The 17,352-nt window shown below is 35.6% G+C and overlaps 1 long non-coding RNA gene across 2 annotated transcripts; it reads left to right on the top strand.

The window, feature by feature from the left end:
- Positions 1–139: 139 nt before the first annotated feature.
- Positions 140–17,023, top strand: LOC140238457 (uncharacterized). Of its 2 annotated transcripts, none has more exons than XR_011901914.1 (5): positions 140–3,810; positions 4,479–4,609; positions 5,644–5,708; positions 14,405–14,463; positions 15,145–17,023. It is a non-coding gene; the product is annotated as an uncharacterized lncRNA (long non-coding RNA). The 2 variants fall into 2 exon arrangements; XR_011901913.1 differs by having other exon boundaries at positions 5,644–5,716.
- The last annotated feature ends 329 nt before the right edge of the window (positions 17,024–17,352 follow it).

Below are 17,352 nucleotides of genomic sequence, written 5' to 3'. Positions count from 1 at the left end.
GTTCATTAAATCAAAATTGGAAAAGGGCTTGCTATTCTGAAGCCCTATTTACTTGAAAATGAAATAGGGTGCGTTATTTGAAGGTTTGTTTATTCGAAACTGAAATATGGTTCGTTATTCCGAAGGTTTTTTTTTTTTTTTTTTTTTTTTGATGTGATATGCGGTCTGTAACAAATCTTTGGAATTAAGAGCATTGTTTCATTTTCGTACTAACGAGCCTTCAGTTTATCGAACCTTATTTCATTTTTCGGATTAACGAACCTTTTGAGTAAGAGACCTCATCATTTTTTCGGATTAATGAGTTTTCGATATTATGAACCTTTGGAATAATGAGCTGTAACTATAATTTTAATGTACTAATAGTGCAGTTTTGCACAGGGGTGATGGTGGTTGGGTTAATTGACACAGTGATTTGGATTTTAATGGTGTACATACTTTCGTGCATTTATCAGTTGTTTTTATTTTACCAGTTATCAGGTTACACTGTAGTTGCAAGATGCATTAGGGTTCTATGATTGGTTTGAAATACAATGTACTGGTAATGTATCGTGACTTGAGACTATACGATCTCTTGTTTATCAGTAAAGGAATATGTGTGCTGAGTGTGTGGTTGGTCTTAGTGTTAAGTGGCATTGTGCAACATTGTATCTTCCCAAAGGGAGTAATTGCCTATTGTTGGTTTTTGGTAAAGGTACATTTATTGTTAGGTTGTGACACAATTTGCTAGATTTAGAAATATCTCCAGAGCTTATTTAAATGGTTAGTGGAAATGTTACTTGGTTGGAAACAGGTATAAATAGGAAGATAAAATTGTAAGTTGTACTGGTGCATGGTCAAATTTGAAGGTTAGAGATTGCTGCATTTATTAGTTAAAGAGGATGGCTAGTGTGGGATTAATAGGAATCGGTGGGAATGCTTGGGATGATTGTTTCAATTCTTGTGGGGTTCATTTAAGAGTATGATCCATTGTTGAGTAAAAATGATTTGCTTCAGAACAGTGTCATATTAAAGTAATGTACAGTTTAATGCCCCGTCACCGTATGGGCATGTTATGGTATACTGTAAAGGTGGATATTTTCGTGCGACTAATTTTTCGCGCTAGGCCGGGTCAGAAGAGTTTTGCGTGTTTTTAATTCCGCGGAATCAAGACATCATGCACAGGATCGTATGGCAAACAAAAATATTCGCATGTTTTTATTTTCGCGTTAGTTTCTGGTTGCGCAAAATGTGTGAAAATTTCAACACCGGAAATTTCCACTTTTACAGTAAACATTAAACTGGACATTACTTGAATATGAGATTATTTTGAAGTAAACAGTTTTCACACAGTAATGTAATGTTAAATGAATCCCACATGAATTGGAATAATCATCCCGAGTAATTCCGCTGATTTCCATTGATCAGTTACTGGCATCCCCTTTAACAAGCAAGTTTAGAGTGATATGTGATTAATGATCTTGAAGGGAAACAAATGCATTACAAATTTCCATTTTCTTTGGGGGTTTTTTCTTGAGCATTTTGTAAAATGTTTGCGATTACCATTTTCTTTTGTGTTTATTTTGACAGGTACTGGTTGCTCTGGAAGGAGATTTCTGTTTCTGTTTGTGAAAAGTGTGTTTGTACATGTGTTTGTCGTTTTCAGTACATGTCATCTGTTCGGTCATCTTCATTTTACATACCATCTCATACCATTTCACCTTCACCCTCATTACTCATGATCTTGAGTCTTTGAGAATTGCTTTCATTTGATTTTCCATCGAGAATCTCATTTATATTGTCATCCTAAAGTCTGTTTATTGGCAACTCATGACAATAAGCCTCTAGCACTTTGTAGCTAGTTGGTGAGTCAAGAAGAGTTGTGGTAAACAGCAAGAGAGTCAGAATCAGAATCAAAGAGTGTCAATCAAAGAGTGTCAATCAAAAAGTGTCAATCAAAGAGTGTCAATGAGAATCAAACAGACTCAGAATCAGAATCAAAGAGAATCAGAATCAGAGTCAAAGTGAATCAGAATCAGAGTCAAAGTGAATCAGAATCAGAATCAAGGAGTGTGAGAATCATAAAGAAAATCAGAATCAAACAGTCTATTTGTTGGCAGTTCAAGTCAATTATTCCTAGCACTTTGAAGCTAGTTGGTGAGTCAAGCAGAGTTGTGACAGATAGGTTGAAAGACAGTGAAAAAACTTGAATTAGATTGAATAAACTTGAAAGATATTGAAAAGACTTGAAAGACATTGAAAAAAGTTGAAAGAACTTGAAAGAGTCAGAGTCAGAATCATAGAGAGTGAGAATCAGAGTCAAAGAGAATCAGAATCAAAGTGAGTCACAATCAGAATCAAAGAGAATCAGAATCAAAAATAATTAGAATCAGAGTCGGGGAGAGTCAGAATCAGAGTCAAAGAAGTTCACAATCAAAAAGTGTGTTGGCAGCTCAAGTCAATAGTCCTAGCACTTTGAAGCTAGTTGGTAAGTTAAGCAGAGCTGTGGCAGATAGGTTGAAAGACATTGAAAAAAAACTTGAAAGACATTGAAAAAAGTTAAAAGAACTTGAAAATTTTTGAAAGAACTTGAAAGAGTCAAAATCAGAATCGAAGAGTCAGAAACTCGAGGTAACTTGGAAGAAAGACCTTGAAAGAACTGGAAAGAATGTGAAAGTGAGTCATAAATTTTAGTTAATTGTTAATTCTGTAAAAAATATTTGAAGAGCGCCATCTACAGACAAAAGCATCATACTTGTGTAGTGAAAGACGAAGGGAGGGACGATAATATTGCACCTTCAGGGGATTTTTGAAATTGTTGGGTTGCGAATGCAAAAGCACAATTGGTGAAAGACATACTTTTATTGCAAAGGGAGTCATCTCAAGACAGAAACATTACAGTTTCTTTTATTTACAGGCTTTAAATAATTGTCAGTGAAGACAAAGAGTAATTGTTGAAATAGAAATCTTTGTTGCAAAAAGCCTTTATTAAGAGAGACACATTTACTGTGCAATAAAAGTAAAAGTATAATTGGTAAAATTCAAACTTTTATTGCAAAGAGCATAATCTCAAGATAAAGGCATAGTTTGCTGAAATTAAACAGCACACACATTGCACAGATAATTTCTCTTGGTAGACAAAAAGCGCCACCTGTTGGTAGAAACATTATAAGGATCAGTGTCACAGCCTTATTGGAAGTACATTGTACAGTGAAATACAGTACACAGTTATATATCAGTACAACTTTCAAGGCAGTACAAATTGACAGTTTTGCTGTCAATCGTAATACTAGTGGAGTAGACGTGATTCATATAAGTATAGTGATCAATTGAAGGAATATATCTGTATTGATTGAATAGTTGATTACTATACATTTATTTGGTAATAGGTATCTACTTTTAAAGATTCGAACCCTGTAGTTTGACAATGGAAGTAAGTGAATTCAAGACTGTTATTGGTGATATCCTAGATATCCTCCATAGTTGTGACTTGATGAGAAATGTAGAGGTCAGTGAATGTGATGCATGTTGCAATGTGATCAATGAAGATGAAAGCAAAGTACTATGTGAGGGTTGTGGCAAGCAGTTTCATGTGATGTGTACAGGAACCATTTCTGATGCTAGACTGTGTGTTGTAAGGTTGATTTGGATATGTTCTGCATGTGGAAGCAATAATGTTGCCCATCGCATCTTTGACAGAATTGGCATTCCCTGTCATTTCAATAGATATGAGCTTCTTGAAGACCTTGGTGATGAAGATTTTGGTGTTGATGTTTCACATTCATCATGCAAGAGCAATCAGAAAAAGAAACCAACCAAGAGACTGAAAAAGAGGTATGTGAAAAGAAAGAACAAAGTTGGAATTCCAGAAATGACAAATGTGTCTGTTAAGAAAAGAGCAGTTTGTGAAAGAGTTGAATCAGATTCGACATTCATGACAAATCTGACCAAGAGCCAATTTCAGCCATTAGGAACTGCAGTTGATGATGGTTGGACAACTATGAAGTCAAGGAAGACAAAAATGATTGAGAAAAGAAAACTGAAAACATCCCAAACAATGACTGACAATCCCAAGACCAAGAGCAATTACAAGAGCTCAGTGAGATCAGTAAATGGTGTGATTCTCCAACCTGGTGTGACCTACATTGGCAAATCAATGAAAGCGTACTATCTTGAAAAACAGAAAAGAGCCAAGACCAGCAAGGGCAAGAAATCAAAAGCAGAAACGAAGCAAAAAGAACCTCGTAAACTCGTGAAGCAAAATGTGAATGCAAACTTGGACACAGAACGAAATGATAGTCTGCAGGTATATACTGAATCTGTATTGAATGTATATTCAAAGTGTGTTCAGTCACCTCGTGTGATGGCAAAATACACTGAGCAAATCTATGCAAAAACACAGAGAAGTTGGGCTGATGTGGCTAAAAGCACTCCGAATATGAGTAATGAATGTTGCGTACCAAAATGTGATCAGACTACATGTGCCTCTGTCCCTTCCACAGACATTGAAAAAGAAGTTTGGAATGTGAACAGGCTCTATGGAGGTGGAAATGCACGGCAACCAAGAAAGAAAGGTCGTTTCACGAAGATCAACAGACAAAGTGTGCTACCGGAAAAAAATGCTGACTCACAGGTGCGTAATAATGGAAAGGTCAAACCTGACATTCCTGAAGGAGAACATGTAGCAAAGAATGAAAAGTTGTGTAAGAATGAAACATCTGACCATGAGGACAGTAATTCCACAAGTAGAGAGAACACAAGCTCGAATGATATCTCCAAAGTGAAATGTGACAGAATGCACAATGTGCATGAACTAAACCCATGTTACAGTGGAAGAAAAGATGTTGAAAGTGACAGACAATTATCAGTGAAGGAATTGTTCCCTGTGAATTGTTGTACAGATGTAAGTGTTCACTCTCCATGTCAGAGACCTGTTTCAGCTACACAGTGTGCTGAAGTTTGTAATGAATCAATATTCTTGCCTGAAAGTGAAAAAACTACTAATCCATCTGACTGCATAGTAGTGAATGATGATTCTGCGAAAAGTGCTGACCACCACAATTCATATGATGTACAGGAATCAATAGTACATGTATTAGATGATGAACCAGCTGCAAGTGATTTAGAGACTGAAGAATGTGTCTGTAAGCCTGTTTCACTCTCAAGTTCTGAATGTGGTAGAAGGCAGTCATATCCTATGACCAAAACAATCGCACAAGGAAATTTTAATCAAGGTGATCAACGATTTGGTTACACTGCTGGCAAACAGTGTGCATGTAATTCCCTTGTGGCAGTTCTCTACACCCAAACAAAGAATGGAATCGAAATGAGACCTCGTGATCTTGATCAGATTCTGACATTTGGGAATGAGTTGTATTATTACATAAAGAAGGATTCACCACTGAATGAAGAGCTTGTAATGATAGATGAATTACCCAAGGAACTTCATATTCTGGATGATAACTTTCAAATAACATATGCTGAATCAAAATATGGAGTGTTGGATGGAAATCAAAACAATTTGTCAAATTTTGGTGCTTTGTCATTGAGCCAAGCCTTAGAACAAGAACTGTGCAGATATGATGCATGTCTTATGAATTTTGCTGAGAGTACATTTGCAATCATTACACATGATAACGGTTATTATGTATTTGATTCTCATTCCAGAAGTCATGATGGATACTTGGTACAAGATGGATGCAGTGTCTTGCTTAGCATTTCATCATGGCAAGGTATACAGGTACACTGTTTGAATTTGGCAAAATCAATGGCATGTGATTTACGTACTACTCAGTTTGAACTAACCGGTCTGGCATTAGAATCCAATTTTAAGAAAAATGCATTGACAACTAGTGGCTCCAAGAGATCAAACTCAGTAAATACTGCATGTAGGAATACAAATGATCAAAGTAGCAACATTTCAAAACATTGTGATCATGTTAAAGGAAATAACAGTGATACCTGTAAGACTCAAAATGAAACAAAGAAAAACAGAGTAATTGTAAACAGTGATGACTATGGAAATGAGAATGAAGTTGAATTTGTTTCAGTTGAAAAGACAACAGAAAAAAGAGATCGAAATTTCAAATTTGTGCCGATTACGTACGTAGACAAACAGTCTTTGTGCAATAAATTGAATTTCAGTTACAGTGGTACTGCCAATGAATCAATGGAGGATAGAAATGAAAGTTTGTATATTGGGAAACCTGTAAATATCAAGAGAGTTATGGGTGATGGCAACTGCTTTTACAGAAGTATTGCTCATGTAGTTACTGGCAGCGAAAGAAACCATTTCATGCTCAGGAAATCCAATGTGGCACATTTGCTGGAAAAGGGTGATTTATTTAAGAATATAATAGACACAATGAAATATCAGAGTGTCAGGGATTTTGTACTTCAAGAGAAATTGATGGATTTAGGAACATGGGCTGGTCACACAGATATTAGTTCAATGGCACATATGCTAGATCGTGATATATATGTGTATGATGATCGAACAGAAAATTGGCAAATATTGTCTGCAAGAAAACCTGGATACTACAACAAAGTAACAACTGAGAGAGGCATATATATTCTGTTCACTGGAGGCAATCATTTTGATGCAGTGGAAAGTGTAACTACTGTTCTGTCTAGTACTTTGGATGAGAAATTACCTGTATTTCATGTGACTTCAGATACAAGTGTAGAAAACAAGAAGGAAAGTCATGATTTATCATCTAAGATTACTAAAACCTTGACATTAAAGAAATGCAGTGTTAGAATGAGGAAAATGACATCAAAACAAATAATGGCAGCAAACCTGCATGAGGCACAAATTCCATTACAAAACACATGTGAACAGACAGTAAATGTCGATATTGATGCATCCGAGGTGAAACAAGTGGGAGAAATAAAAAATATTAATCTCAAGTACAGTCCTGTGAATAAATTTGATAGAGAGAAGTTTTGTTGCAAATTAGGTTTAAAGGTTAATGACAAATGTAGCAGTACTGATATGCAAAAAGATATGGTAGAAAACGATGATATTACTATTCTGTCACGACCATTGAGTATCTATAGAATTACTGGTGATGGAAATTGCTTTTACAGAGCTATATCATATGTCACATGTGGCAAGGAAGATTCACACCGTGATGTTCGAAAAGCAGTAGTTAAACATATTTTACAAAACAAGGGAGATTATGTAAGCCTTTTAAGATCAGGATACACAGATATTGTAGAATACATTGCAAAAGAAAGAGTATTCAACAATGGCACATGGGCTACAGAATTGGAAATAATAGCCTTATCAAATCTACTAGATACTGATATTTATATATATGAAGATAACTGTTCAAAATGGAAATTATTTGGTGCAAGCAAACTGCAGTTTGGAATTGTTACATCACAAAGAGGCATTTACTTGCAACACACAAATGGCAATCATTATGATATTATAGAATCTGTGTGTCCAAGGATCCAAACATCAAGTTCATGTCCAAAGCTGTTAAGATCACAAAATGTTACTGATATGGAAAGACCTGTGACAAGAAAGAGAAAACTCACAACAAATAAGAAAGTTACAAAACAAGTCAATGATTGTCAAATCAATGTATTGAACGATGAAGTATTAGAGGATGACATGGAACCTGCAGTTAAAATGAGAAGGCACACTGAAGAATCTGAAGATGTCAAAACTACTATGCAAACTACAAAAAGGAAAAAACGAAGAAAAAAACGTAGTGCTAAGACTACCAGACAAAAAAATAGAGATCAAATGAGAGCACAAAGAGAGAAGAAAAAAAATGAGCAAAAGCAGTTAGAAACGGAATTTTTTTCAATTGATCAGTGTTTTCCATTCCGCAAAGTAAAAAAAGCAGCTGCAGAGAAAGTAAAATATCAAACAAATATACCTTACAGGTTAGAAAAGAAAAACAAAATTAAGAAGAGACAAAAAGACAAGTACACCTTGGATCCCACTTACAGAGAAAATGTGAAGAAAGCAATGAGTACACACATGAAAGCTAGATATCAAAACAATGCTTCATTCAGAGAAAAGCTGAAGAAAATGAGAAAATTTAACTATGGAAGCAATGTTTTATATAGAGAGTGGCTTAAGAGACTGAGGAAAGCTAGATATCACAGCAATGCTTCATTCAGAGAAAGGCTTAGGAAACTGAGGAAAGCTAGATATCACAGCAAGGCTTTATTCAGAGAGAGGCTAAAGAAAATTATGAGAAAAGTTGCTAACATTAAGTACAAGACAAATTCTGTGTACAGACAGCAAGTTGCAATAAGAAACATGAAACGAAAAAAGCAAGAGAAAATTGATATGAGAAATTGTGACCATGTTTTGAAAAAATATAGGGAAATTGTTTCACATGGCCCTGAATATGTATGTTGTGTATGCTTGAAATTATTATTCAAAAATCAAGTATTGAAGTGCACAAAAGCAAAATATAATGATACAAAATGCTTAAAAGAGGAGTACTTGCATACATGCAGTGATGACTGTGATATTGACTGTCAAATAGTAAAGTCACCAAGAAATTCTTTATGGATTTGTTACACTTGCCACAGGAAATTATTAGCTGGTAATATGCCTGCTGAAGCTAGTAGAAATAACTTAGAATTACATGCTATTCCTGCGGAACTTGGAAATCTGAATCAGTTGGAAACGCATTTGATTGCACTAAACATTCCATTTATGAAAATTTTGAACCTGCCTAAAGGAGGACAATATGGAGTACATGGCCCAACAGTTTGTGTACCTTCACGCACAGACGAAACTGTAAAGATATTACCTCGACCAGAGACTGATGATCAATTCATTCGTGTAAAATTGAAGAGGAAACTGTCATATAAAGGATATTATGAATATCAATTTGTCAAGAAAAAGAATGTGCTAGCTGCATTGAAATATTTGAGGAAAAATAATAAGTGGTATTCTGATATTGCTATAGATAATGAATGGAGCTCTGATTTATCAGAGAAAAATAGTCGAGCAGTTTGTGTTAAACCATTGGATTCAAATGAAACTAATGATGATGACGATGATGACGATGATATAGAGGATGATCAAGATGGACGATTACAAGGTATTCAGTTGGACACATGTTTACAGAAGGTTGATATGAGGCAGGAAGTGCTTGATCAGTTTTTCGATGATATTATATGTTGTGCACCTTGTGAAAAGAATAGTCCTGTATCTCTGTTGATGGATAAGAGTAATGAGGCAAAATGTTTTCCTACTCTATTTCCAACTGGCCAGCCAACATTTCATGATACCAGGTACACTGAAGTAACACTTGGTCGTTATTTACATAATCGCCTGATGCATGTAGACAACAGATTTGCAAAAAATACAGAATATATATTTTATGCTCAGTGTATATATGAACTGCAACAAATAGTTTCTAATGTTTCTATAGCTCTCAGAAAAAGCTCAGAGGAAATAGATAATCCCATATCGATGCAATGTTCAGATCTAAAAGATGCAAGAAAACTTCATGAGATACTGGATTCGAATAAAGGATACAAATTTCTGAAACAAATACGGGGAACACCTCCATACTGGCAATCTACGCAGAGAGATGTATTAGCAATGGTTAGACAACTTGGAAAGCCTACATGGTTTGCATCATTTTCTTCAGCTGAGATGAGATGGCCTGAAGTTATTAATACATTGCTAAATCAACAAGGTGATAGAAGAAAAGCAAATGATCTAGATTGGACAGATAAGTGTAATTTATTAAAGTCAAATCCAGTGACAGTAGCTCGTATGTTTGACAAACGCTTTCATGCATTTTTGAACAAAGTGATTCTTTCTCCGGCAGAACCTATTGGCAAAATAATTGACTACTTCTACAGAATTGAATTTCAACAGAGAGGATCTCCACACACACACTGTTTATTCTGGGTTGAAAACGCACCTAACTTGGGTATTGACAAAGATGAAAATGTCACAGATTTTGTTGATAAATACATTTCATGCAACATTCCATGTGAGGATGAAGATGAAGAACTATATGAAATAGTGAAGAATGTTCAACTTCATTCAAAGAAACATTCAAAATCATGCAAGAAAAAGGGAACTACCTGTAGATTTAATTTTCCAAGACCACCTTCTCAGAGAACATTTGTTGTGAAGCCTGATGGTAATCCGGAAGTTACAGATGAAGCTCAAGATATTCTGTCTACAGTAAAGAATTCATCATGTATGGAACGGACATATGATAATGCTAGACAGCTCTTTGAAGTTCTTGGGATGTGTCAAAAGGAATTTGAAGATGCCTATAATGTTGTAGCTACAAAAGAAGATATAGTCATGAGAAGAGATCCAAAAGATATATGGGTGAATCAATACAATCCATTCTTACTCAGAGCTTGGAATGCCAATATGGATTTGCAGTATATAACAAATGAGTATGCCTGCATTGTTTATGTTGTGTCATACATGTCAAAAGCAGAAAGAGAGATGGGTTTGCTCTTGAAAAATGCAGAAAGTGAAATGAAAGAGGGCAATGAAGATGCTCGGAAAAGTATGAAAGAAATAGGGCATGTGTATATGCAAAACCGTGAAGTTTCAGCGCAAGAAAGTGTGTATCGTGTTTGTAGCCTGAGACTGAAAGAGTGCTCAAGAAAAGTAGAGTTTATACCTGTTGGACCAAACCCTGTGAGAATGAGTTTACCACTGAGTGTCATTCAAAGCAGACGAGACGATGATGATAGGAGTCCATGGATGCCAAACAGAATTGATAAATATAAAGCCCGACCTGATGATTTTGAATTTGAAAATATGTGTTTAGCCACATTTTGTTCAAAGTATAGACTACTCAGTGAATCTGATATAAAGGGTAAGAAACCGAAACAGAAAGTGTTCAAACTGAGAGATCAGCTGGGCTATGTACAGAAACGATCAAGAACCAATGATGCTGTAGTAAGATATCCTCGTTTTTCACCGACCGTAACCCCAGAAAAATATTATCAGAGTATACTGCAACTGTATTTGCCATTCCGCATTGATAAACAGTTAAAACCTAACCAATTTTTGACATATCAGGAATTTTACCAAACTGGATCTGTACGAATGTATAATAAGAACCTGGAAAGTGTCAAAAGTATTGTCAGTGAAAATCTCAGGCAGTTTGAAAAAAATGCTGATATAATTGATCAAGCACAAGATTATCTTGAGAAATTTGGTCCACAAGAAGATGCATGGGGATTACTCTGTCCAGAAACAGAAATTGAAAGACATGAAACAGCTAAAATCCATGAAGAAGTTGAAGATGCTGACAATGAATTTAGAATCCCAGATCTTGAGTCTAAATCTCAGGAGAAAGAGTCATACGGCATAGAATTTCGATCATGTAGCATTTCGAGAGAAGACAGTAATGTCTTATTAAGAACTTTAAATAGCAAGCAGCAAAAGGTGTTCTACAAAATACGACAATGGTGTCTTGACAGAGTTAACGGAAAAGAACCAGCAACATTTCAGATATTTGTGACAGGTGGTGCTGGAACAGGAAAAAGTCATCTAGTGAAATGCATATGTAATGAAGGGACAAGAATTCTTAGCAGAATGATGCACAATCCAGATGATATTTCAATTATGAAAGTAGCTCCAACTGGAATTGCAGCTTACAACATTGGTGGTAGTACTATTCATAATGCTCTGTCCATACCCATTTCTGCTACACTACCTTACCAACCCCTTGGAGAAGAAAAGATAAGTCATTTACGTAATCAGCTGGGTCAATTGCAGATACTAATAATTGATGAAATATCCATGGTTGATCAGAAGCTGTTGTGGTATATACATGGACGTTTAAGGCAAATAAAGCAGACACGAGATAATACTCCATTTGGAAAGGTTTCAGTTATTGCAGTTGGAGATTTCTATCAGTTACCCCCAGTAAAAGGTACTCCTTTGTATAAAGATACACTGCAAAGTTCTTTATGGACAGACAACTTCTCTATAATCAACTTGGATGAAATAATGAGACAAAAGGATGATACAAAGTTTGCTGTTCTTTTGAACAAATTAAGGATAAAAGGAAAGAAAGATGACTTATCTACTGATGATATAGCAGTTCTTCAATCATGCCAAACTGGAGAACAATGTGAGGATGGATTGCATATATATTCTTCAAATAAACAAGTAAATGACTGGAATAAAATAATGCTTCACAAGAAATGCACAAATATCATATGTATTGATGCAGAAGATTCTGAACTTGATAATGAGGGTAAAAACAAAAGATGTGACAAGCCACGGAGATGTACTAAAGCTTCCTTGCTAGCGTATCTTTGGATTGCTGAAAATTCTAGAGTGATGCTTATCAAAAATGTGAATGTGACCAAAGGCTTATCAAATGGCTGCATTGGCACTGTAACTGACATAGTAAGAGTAAATGAAAACGCAAGACCTACAAATGTGGTGGTAAAATTTGACAATGAAAAGGTAGGAATTCAGTCAATAGAAATGCAACAGGAATCAATCGGAAAAAAATATACTAGGAAACAATTTCCCTTGAAATTAGCATACGCATGCACAATACATAAAGTACAAGGCATGACAGTGGAAAAAGCTGTTGTTTCTCTGAAAAATATATTTTTACCTGGGCAAGCATATGTAGCTCTGAGCCGTGTTAGATCATTAGGTGGACTAACGATTGAAGATTTTGATCCAAAAGTTGTGTATTGCAATCCAGCTGTTCAAGAAAGTTTAGAAAACATGCCAACATTTGTTGATGACACAAACATTGGCAATGATGTCTCCATTGCAACTATGAGTATATTGTTACATAATATTCAAGGTCTTAAAGCACATTTTAAAGATATCCAATCAAATTCTCTAATAAAAAATTTGGATATTATTTGTTTAACTGAAACTTGGCTTAATGATGACATTTTTGATGTCAATCTAGATCAGTTTAAAATGTACAATCAGCCTCGGTCAAAGTCTTATTCTGATGAAAGTCCCTTATTTTCTGCACTGAAAAATCAAGCACATGGTGGAGTTGCAGTGTATAGTAAAGTCAAATCTATTAGTAGGCTGGATTTACATGTCAATAATCTAGAATATATTACATTTGCAGTAACTTGTTCTTCATGTCTCATTTCAGTGATATATAGACCTCCTAGATATGACAAGAAACAATTTTGTAAGAAACTAAAGAGGTTGCTTATGGAATTGCAGCAAAGAAGTACAAAATGCATAGTTATTGGTGACTTTAATGAAAATCTCAGACAAAATTCAAGTGATTCATGTGTGTATAAATTGATGTGTTCTTATGGATATCAACAACATGTACTTGATGCTACAACAGAAGGTGATACATTGATTGATCATGTATATAGCACAGGTATCGATACACTTCATGCTGAAGTTATTCCCCTTTATTACAGTTACCATGAGGCTATTAGAATACAGTTTTGATGAGTGGTATAGTGAGTTTATGCAAAGTAATGTGGTATATTCTCAAATCAATAAAGATTTATTTTCATTTCTCATATTTCCTTTTGTAGTGCAGATTTAGGTAAACAGAATATATCATTACAAATGTAGGAGAGAGTATACAAAAAAAGACTCAGAAGTAGTGATACATTATAGTTAAATACAGAAGTGATTGAAGATAAAAGAAAAAAAAATGCAATGAGGAAAGCATGCAAAGCATGGAGGGTTCCACTGAAAAGATCATGCTTGTGAATATGAAACAAAACTTCAACAAAAGTAAGATTACTCCAGAAAAAAACTGACATTATAAGACAAAAAGATACAAGACGACTGTAATATTAAGACATCGGATTAGACAAAAACATGTGACAAAAGTAATGATCTTTGTTCATTGAAAGAAATATTGTGATCCATGACAATGTGAAATGAAAAGATGAGTACCGTATCATTCAGAAAATACTTAGTGAGAGACTAATCCTAGCTGTAAGTGTATTTTGGCAATAGTGCTATTAATAAGATATTAAGTGGCAGTTGATGTAGATATGAGATGAGATTTACCAATTTTGTTTCAAAGTAGTAGCTAATGACAGTTTCATTAAAGCTCAGAAATGTGATCATTGCAGAATACAATCATACAATGTAGAACAGAATTAAAATGAAATAGAGCAGATATAGAATTGAAGTAAAACAAAGCACAGACATGAGACAGATAAAACACAGAGTGACGACTGTGACTCATCATGGTTTTAACACAAGATTCGACTCGGTCATGTATGTGGTATATATACCACAAGTTTTGAATCCTTTCACCCAAATTATTTTAACTAGTGTTCAAACCCCTGTTTCCTCAACAGTTCGTATTGATTGATTCCTATCATTTATTAGTGTTTGGCAGATATTGAGCAAGCAAAGAACTGGTGAAATAACACATCAATCTTGGATTATATCCATATGATCAATATCCAATGGCTTTTCTTTTGCTTGTTGAAGGTTGAAATGGCCGGTGTTTGTGCCTGACACCTCCAACCTATCATCCAAGTGTTGCAGAGGTAAGTTTAGTATCCTCTCCTTTTCATCACACTCGAGCCAAAGGCCCAAGTGAGCTATTGCAAACACGCTTCATCTGACACTTGTCGTGCATTGTCCATCATACGTTATGCATAAATTTTTTACATTTTCATCTTTTTGAAAATACCATGACTAATTCTCACCGATCATGGCTGAAACCATGCTTTAAACCATAGACAATTTATATGGAGCATCAAGTGTCATATAGCCTAATTTGTAAAAAAAAATACTGTAAAACATGACATATTTGCAGCACAATATTTCCACAAATTGGGCCTGATAGCATTTTTTGTGGCATGAAATTTTTGCTAATTGCCATTGGCGTATAATTCATATACAAAAAAAATTATATTCGTGAAAGTAAGATGCACATGAACATTCCTCTTGTTACGGTAGACCATGTGACACTTGGCGCTCTATACAAATTCTCCATAGTTTAAAACATGATTTCAATTGCATTACCTTCATAAATTCACGCCAATATGTCTGAAATATACACAAGAAAGCCTTTTGAAGTTAAAAGTCCATATCAATATCAGTTATCACAGTTGATTTTTCTCCCAGCACACGGCATATATCATATTTATGCTAATATTTCAATGATATTGAAAAAGGAATTTCTTGCATCGGTAACAGTAAGTCTTTCTTATCTTTTTCGCCAGGCCTTGCTCAATAGAGAGAACATGCCAGCTTTGCAGTATTCTCTTGATGTGATACCGAGACTAGGAGTCTACTATTGAAGGCCCAAATGATCGGACCATCTGTGGATCATATCTATCTCTACCGTGTAGATGACTGTCAACCCTACATCAAACTGCATGGCATGGAAGACACTCTCACTCACTTTCCATCACCATGCCCTGAATGTAGCTGGGAAAGCATCTGCTAGAGTGTGCCTTCTAAGTAGACTATTAGGCCTAACTCAGGAGGCGATTTTACCATTCACCACTCCACCGCTCTCGCCCTTGTCTATGCTTCAGCTGAATACTGTGTCTCTGCCTGAGGGCATAGGTGCCATACTAAGAAGGTGGATGTCCAACTCAACTCTGCCCTCTTCACCATGACAGGCTGCCTGAAATCAACCCCTACCCACCAGCTCCCTGTGCTAGTAGGCATTCCACCCCATCACCATAGAAGAGAAGCCGCTACAAGACAGGGAGTATGGAAGGCTGCCATGAAGAATACCACCCCCTTAATACCAAGATGCACGCTGTCTTCCCTAGACAGCGTCTTAAAAAGCAGGGAACCTTTTGTTAGCTCGTAATCGTCATCAATACATTGTATGTCGTAAACAAAAAACACTCACTCAATGATATTCCATTTACAAACTTGAAATGGTTGACAACAAAAACATGATGTTTCCCTGAAAACAATACTCTTGACCTGGATATTTGGTGTGTAGCTTATTGATCACAACTTGGACTGCTAAATTGAATTCTGGTACAAAAACTGGTGATGTAGATGTTACTGCCAACAGCCATATTGTGATCTGCAAAGTATTGCAGAACAAAGAATTATTTTTCTAAGGGATAATGAATGAAACTGTTTTTGACATTAGTGGATGTGTAGAAAATAAAATAGTTTGTCTATGTGGAGGATTTTAGTGAAGATTCTTATTTTGCTAAATTACACATACTATCACTCATATGTAGAGAGGCAAATATTTGCTAGGTTTACATGCAACATGCATTTAGATTATCATGTGTATGGAGTCTGTATTGTTTTTTGTTTTGCCTGAGCATGACGTACCTTTTTGGATATGGAAATTCTGAGAATGCGCACTACTGTAAAAGTGGATAATTTTTTGCGCCTGGCCCGGTAAGAAGAGTTTCACGTGTTTCTAATTCCGCGGAATCAAGATAGTAATTACGGGAACATATGGCAAGCAAAAATATTAGCGTGCTTTATTTTCCTGCTAGTTTCTGATTGCGCGAAATGCGCGAAAATCTCAACACCGTGAAAATCTCAACACTGCGAAAATTTCCACTTTTATAGTAAGTGTATGCACAGTTCTAAGAAATATTTCATGATCATAAAGGCTACATAAAAGAGCATAATACATGGTAGTTTGCTGGTTTTATCAGAGTGAGTTGAATAACAGGAAAGAGTTAGTTTGCTCTAAGAGTTATACTCATCTGTAGTTTGATATACATATGTATTTATAATAGAGGTGCTGTGTATACTGTGAAGTGAATCAAGCAAAGAAAGCTTTGAATAGCCATAAGAGATACTCACATGTGTATATCATGTTTTATATAAAATAAGGAGTTGTTATTAATCTAACAATATCATGTAAACTGTATGAAGAATACCAAGAGTATGGTAGATATTGACCGCCCTCATTCAACCTCAGAGATAGTTAAGACACTTGGTTCAGTGTGACAAGTGAGGCCTTGAGCTGTAATTCTTTGTGCTTTGATGAAAAAAAAATGCATGGGTATTGTTTTTAGTAGTGACTTATATTGTAAAAAAAAATGACATGTGTGCTTGTGCAAATGCCATAGATTGTGTCAGACACCTGTTCAGTGGCAGGTCCAGAAGGAGAGGGGGGCGTGGGGGGGGGGGGGGGGGCTTACGGGGAGTGTAGGAGCACATACTTTGTTAGTTTGAAATAGCGACTAATCCACCCGCTGCAAAGTTGGATCCACCGGTTCGACAATCTAGGTTGAGGTGCCACTTCAGATGGCCAGTGTGTTATGTGGTATCGTTATTTAAGAAAACATGAAGTTACATGGCGTCTCTTATTATTCTTGACAATGTCAAGGCTTTGATGTAGACTTCAAGACAACAACATTTTCATTAATGTGTGTACTATATGAATGTCATAGGTATTCAGAATGTATTGTTATAATGTATATGCCTTGGCTAAT

This window comes from Diadema setosum, chromosome 15 (genome assembly GCF_964275005.1).
Source record: "Diadema setosum chromosome 15, eeDiaSeto1, whole genome shotgun sequence".
Classification (NCBI taxonomy): domain Eukaryota; kingdom Metazoa; phylum Echinodermata; class Echinoidea; order Diadematoida; family Diadematidae; genus Diadema; species Diadema setosum.
This window is presented reverse-complemented; position numbering and strand designations above follow the sequence as displayed.